This window comes from Macrosteles quadrilineatus, unplaced genomic scaffold (genome assembly GCF_028750875.1).
Source record: "Macrosteles quadrilineatus isolate MER2022 unplaced genomic scaffold, UCM_ALF_1.0 Scaffold_2__2_contigs__length_208266976, whole genome shotgun sequence".
Classification (NCBI taxonomy): domain Eukaryota; kingdom Metazoa; phylum Arthropoda; class Insecta; order Hemiptera; family Cicadellidae; genus Macrosteles; species Macrosteles quadrilineatus.
Window position 1 is genome coordinate 91,964,878 of NW_026542595.1, and position 6,563 is coordinate 91,971,440.

General features: G+C 32.2%; 1 protein-coding gene across 1 annotated transcript in view; it reads right to left on the reverse strand.

The window, feature by feature from the left end:
- Positions 1–6,563, reverse strand: part of LOC128987158 (uncharacterized) — a 38,861-nt gene that overhangs the window by 30,648 nt on the left and 1,650 nt on the right. The gene's annotated exons all lie outside the window — the stretch shown is intronic.

Below are 6,563 nucleotides of genomic sequence, written 5' to 3' on the forward strand. Positions count from 1 at the left end.
ATTAACATCCAAAAAAGGCATTAAAGTATAAAAAAGAGAAAGGAAATTTAACATTCAAATTCAACTGTAGCCTACAACAAAAACATTGGACTTCATTTTTCACCCTTACAATTGGTTAAAGTATTTAATTATAAAAAAACAGTACCTATTAAAAAACGAGTATTGTATAACAACAGGAGAGGAAATGTGACATTTAAATTCAACTGTGCAGCATAAACATAGGTTAAACTCAGCTTTCTTTGCTGGAAATAATTTATGATTGTTAATACCAAGTATTCTTGATGGAGGATATGATTGTAATGTAACTGGAATGTAGGTCTTCTGCCATTATTAGGACGATTTAGCGGCATTTTAATACTGGCCTTAATAATACCATTGACCATTGAATACAGTAGATTTTGATGAAAATGCTGGCTACAAATTCAACATGGGGATGGAATGTCTAGTTGTATTGATATTTGATAGTCAAAGATAAAACATAGGCCTACTAAAAATGTAGGGCTATTTTAATGTAAGACTCAAATGTAAAACGCCTTTAAAAGACTAAAATAAACTGAATTATCAGTCATGTATTTCAATGTTAAAAAACGTAAAAACTGCAAAAAGTCTTACTTATTGAACAATAAAATAAGATGGCTGAAATGTAGGCATAAACATACGTAATAAATAAACATCGCATTCAGCTGATTTAAGTGAAAACAGAATAATAATAAGAAGGGAAGACATGCCTTAAATATACAATGTAGATAATATGATTAGAAATTAGTAGCCTACTTCTGGACAGGCCTAGACAATTATCCATACCGTGGTTAAAAGTGTACTTCTATAAGCCCAGGTTTACTTATCAACGGTTGTAACTGGACGTATGTATAGTTGGTATAGTGGCTTGGTAATCAAATAACAGTATTTATATAGGATAGGCTACTGTTATCAACATTTGAAATGACTGAATTGTTACCAAATTACTGTTTCACAAAATGCAGATTCCATTTTCAGCGGAGCCATTAAAATGAGGATTTGCCGAACAATTATTAATATTACAGAATAGTATATAATGATATACAACTTTTCACATTCCATAATTATATGTTAGTTTTGCTATGGTCAAAGGTACAAATCCAAATGTTCTCTTTTCTTTTGGTCAGTATGTAATAATTTGCTAGAATCATTGACTTTATACAAAGTCAAAGCTAGAGTACTGTAGATGGTTTGTTAAGTTAAGACCATATGCAGGCATTTTTGAAATCGTTTCCCCGTTTAACCTTAACCAACTATTCCATTCCAAAAGATAAAAATTACATGGTGCAACACAAATAAACAACCCGATCGCCTACCTATAACCTACACTATACCTTCCTAATCTAACCTTACTTCAAAACACTTAATGTAGTCACGAATACTCATAAACCCCGACCTACCTCCCCACATGCCTAAATCAGTGTTCAATCTGCGTTTTATCAATAAGTGTAATAACTTACTGTACCATCGATGTAATTCAACATAATATAACCTATGAGGTATTATCGGATTAAATACCGATTTCGATGCGGTTCGATATATCGCTTATTAAATCCTGATTTCTAACATTGGCTGTTTCTAATCAGCTGGCAACACAAATAGGTTCCCAAGAAAGTAGTCACCGGTCCGTATCCCTCCGCTCCTTGTTTATGCTCCGCGCATTGAGAAAGTAGTTCCGTATATTTTCTCGATTTTCAGTGAATTCCGTGCCTTAAAAAAATGTTTTAACGGCATTTTCTTGTTTATTAAAATCATAGGAATGGTTTAAAATCGTTTAAAAGAAAAGTATAGAAAGTTCAGAAATACCTTATGATTCTCTTGTTTACATTTTTCTTGTAAACAAAAAAACTGTCATAGCTACTTTAGTCCCATAAGCCTAATGTTAAAAATTTTAAATTTTAAGTTCGTTTTAAATTGCATTAGCATTATCTAATTGAAATGTGTTTGCTTACAAACCATCTCATTATTAGTCTAAGCAGTCTTGTTAAGTTTGGCTGAAATGTGTTCAGCCGTTATTGAGTGATGGTGTTATATTGTTTGCATTGAAGTTGATCCCAAAGAGCTTCGCTCGCTTCGCTCGCTCCGCTCAATGAACAAAGTTCATCTATTTACTTATTTAATACGCAAGCAGGTTTTTTGTAACAATTACTCCTCCGAAACTACTGAACCGATTGACATGTTTTTGGTGTCATTGGAAAGAGCGTAACGTGAAGTTGTGCAGGAAACTTTCTTTTTAGGAAAATAATTAGAGAAAGAGGCCCTGGGGCCCTTTAAAGTTTCGTATTTCTCCATAAGATTAACATGGGAAACAAACATTGTTATGAAACTCCAGCTGTTGTCAGAAATGCTGTTCTGCTATTTAATTTAATTTGTTTACAAGGAGAATTGTTTCTTGGTGCCATGTGGTCAATGAATTATATTTTTTCATATATTTTAAATGCTATACACTATATAAAATGATAGTACTGTAATACATTAAGATATCTTAATTTAAATAATCAATAAGCAGGATTGAGCCTTTGCCTATATGTTTCCTGGTAAGTGTGTTGTAACTGTTTCTCTTAGTATATTATAGTATCTTAAAGTAAAACCGAATTATTCTCTTCTGCATTCTCACCCCGTAGCGAAGCACGGGCACAGCAACTAGTCTATATAATTAATACGCTACACGAAAGTTTGTCGGTTGAACTCCTCCGCCATTTCTTAACCGATTTTATCCATTGACGTCTCATTGGAAAGAGCGTGTCGCGTAGATTTGCAAACTGACCTTACATTTTTAAAAAGTCCCTTGGGCTCTGCCCCAGTGGCTTTAAAAGTTCCTATGTTATCCTTATGAAGAACATAATTGTTTACATTTTGATCAGCTGTATAATTTTATTGCTGTTATTTACTTTTCAATTCAATGAAACACATTGAGTACATTTATTTACTGTTTGAGTTTGTGTAAACACAACCCCCAAGACGGATCGTGTTAGTATGGTTGTATCTTAAATTTGTGTATTTATCGTTGTTTTGTGTCGCTATGATGGATTGTGTTAGCATGATTGTAACTTAAATTTGTGCATTTATCGTTGTTTTGTGTAGCTATAATTTGTTTATTATTTGTTGTTTATTTCTTTTAAATGTCTCCGACGCAACGACAACGAAACATAGACAGGAGGCGCAATCGTGATAACGACCGCAACTACAGAACAGTGGCGGGTAATAGGCTTAACTCATCAGCTTAACAGTCAACAGTCTGAACATGAACCTGGACAACTTCAACTATTTGGTTACAAATGCGCCCTTACACTACCCCAAAACGACTTTTCGTTCTCAATTGGCCCTCTATTAATGACCTGTGTTGCCTGTACAGCGAGGCATTTTGAGAAGGAGAGAACCGTCCGGAATGCTTTAGGTTTATCAATAACGAAGATAAACAGGGTCTGAGTTACACAACGGTAATATTTGAGTTGACTCTTTTAAATTAATTGTAAATACATTGTGTTGTGACTGTTATTCAATCTGAAATAACTCCCGTAATACTTTGTAATTGCTCGAATTCGAGCAACATGTACACTAGTAGTGAATTAAATACGAGTTATGATGTACCAAGATGCTGAGACATTGTGCTTGTACAAGTAAGAAATCAAAGGTTGTGACTAAAGGTAGGATGACGATGAATACGTACTACTAAAATGACGTTATGGACAATATAAACATCGACTTGTAATTAGCATGTATTACTATTTCAATACTAATACTATGTACTTTCAATAAGTACTATGCAATAGTATTTCGCAAAAGTAATTAGGCAATAGCAACTTGGAATTATAGTTTATGTGTAGTAGAACGTGTGCCTCACGTAAAGGCAGTGGATATATTTAAAATATCAGCAGTCTTTATAAATTTTAACTAAAACTGCGACTAAAAACTAACTGTGTTTCATTTTCTCTCTTTATCTTTCAAATGTTTAAGGAAAAATCTTATTTAATTTAATCAACGAATGAGTTTCCAATTGGAAAAATACATTGGATAAGCGTAACATTTTGATTCCATTTCATATGAAACGCAGTTATACAAATCTAAATATCATACAGGTAATGTAAACTAAAATATTTTTCTGAAATTAAGCAGTAATTTCAATCTCGGAAAGATTTAGGGATTCTATTTTAATATTGCTAATGTTTACTGCATAATACTAACATTATTGCTTGAAATAATGAGCCGCTGTGTCTTGTATTGTACATTTTACGACCGCAGAAAATTCCGTTAATATTGCCAATAATCACAATAATTGTTTTGTTAAAACGTCCATTAATACTTGGAAACTTACCTAATAAACACAACGTGACTAAATGTTTAGACTAGAGGGTGGTGATAAATTGCTGATGGCGTACGAGTTTTGTTATAAAATAAGTACCGGTACATACTTAACAACTTACTTACATGATATATTAAATATTTGTTCCACATATTCAGCAGTATGTGTTTGATTTATTTTATCTTAAAATGCTTTTGATATAGGTACTCAACTTTTGATTTACCCGGGTTTAGTAAATTTATATTGTATCTTTTTAAAAGGCAGGAGACATAATGTAAATAGTTTTGATCCAGCGATTCAATGGTTAATAAAAAAAAAAAAACTTTCACCGAGTTCAAGTAGACTTTAGCTTGTAATTTTAATTCGTGAATGACCTTTAGTATTATGTACTGCAATGTAAGAAATCTAATCTCTCGCTAGTAAACATACATTTGTTTATCACTTGCAAAAATAAATAAAAAAATCCCCTAATACTTCTGACATTACAAAATTAAACTCAAACCTTAGCCATACGCATTTTCCAATACAAATTAAATACCCACATTTTTAATTCTGTAAACCTTCTCTCTTTTGTTCTTTGCATATACATGTTTAATATATTTATATATCTTAAGTTGATAAGTTTTAAATATTTTATAATAGTAAATGCCAACATAACAAATAGTGTGTATACTGTTTCGCAGTTATTATTAATAAAATTGATAATTATATTATTTTTTTACGATATAAAAAAACTTATCAAACACTATAAGAAGCTTTATATGACTTTCTACTGTCGATGTAACTTTTACCATAGTAATTTATTCACGCATGGGAGAGCACCTGTTATTAAATCTAACAATCAAATTCTAGGATTTGCACATGAACTTCAGTATTTACACAGAAAACGTACTACGTTTTCTGTGGTATTTAGTAATATGCATGACGACAGTGAGAAACACTAACATACATTAATTGCCTAATTATATTCGTATTGATCCAAAAAATAAAGTACGTAGAATTCCTGACAATGTGGGGACAGTAATTAAAAAGTTGATCATGTATATTCAGGCGAAAATATATTACCAGTTTATTATCAATAATGTTTTTTATTGTTCAATACAACGTTAAAAACTCCTGTAAGTTTACAGTTTAAAACACAGGTTTGGACGCTAACCAGGCTTATGGACAATAGAATGCATTTATTCATTGTGATGTAGCCTATAATTAGTTGCAATTAAGGAATGGTGATAACATGTTGATACTGAAACATGGTAGTTGCTTGTCACAGGACTTCCGTTGATAACAACAGTATGGCGACGGTGACACGAACCATGTGATCAAAACAGTACGTGGGATGTACGTACAAATATTACCATTGGCCTTTTGGATACCGGTACAGCCTAATTAGACCATAGATTAAAGAAAGTATGCTACTCCTTTAAGTGTCTATTCCTTTAAACTATGAGTAGACAGACATCCTTACTAAATGGTTCAGTTTAACTCATTTTTACTTATCCCTTACATAGTACTGTATATGGAGAAAGTATTGTTTTCGTTAACATTTTCCGAATTTGAGTGGATATATCCGTTTTGGGCCCCACTGAACCCAAAAAAAAAATTGTTTAGGAATTCGAAGTGATGTCTGTCCGTGTGTGTTTGTGTGTGTCTGTCGTATGTGTGGATGTGTACAGAACTACAGACTACATCTGTGGTCCGAATTTGAAGGAATTTGGTATATAGGTACCAATCCATGATATCTCCAGGCGCTTTTTTGGAATTTTTTTTTTTAAATTTTTATGGTCATGTGTGATTTTCCCATAAAATCCCATAAAATAACGGAAAAATATAATTTTCTCGAAAAATGACCCGAAAGATGTTGGAAAAAATTGAGTATGTTATAGTCCTTTAAACAGTACAACTAAAATCCCTGTACAAATTAGGGTATAAGTTATTGTAACTTATGTTATTTTCCCATAAAAATCCCATAGAAATCTGGATAAAAAAAACAAGTTTTGATTGAAATTAGTATGTTATGGTCCTTTAATTCTAAACAAAATAGTGCAACCACGCATTGCTATAAAATTGCGGTTCAAAAGCTTTTGCGACTATTGTGATTTGCCCTATAAAATATCTTAGTTTCTCCCATCTACTCATAATAAAGTTTGTTGAAGGCGAATGGTAGAACATATGTGTTAGATTGCTGACACTGTTTATTTTAAAATATAATTTAGTTGAATGATCCACTCAGGGAATGCACTTC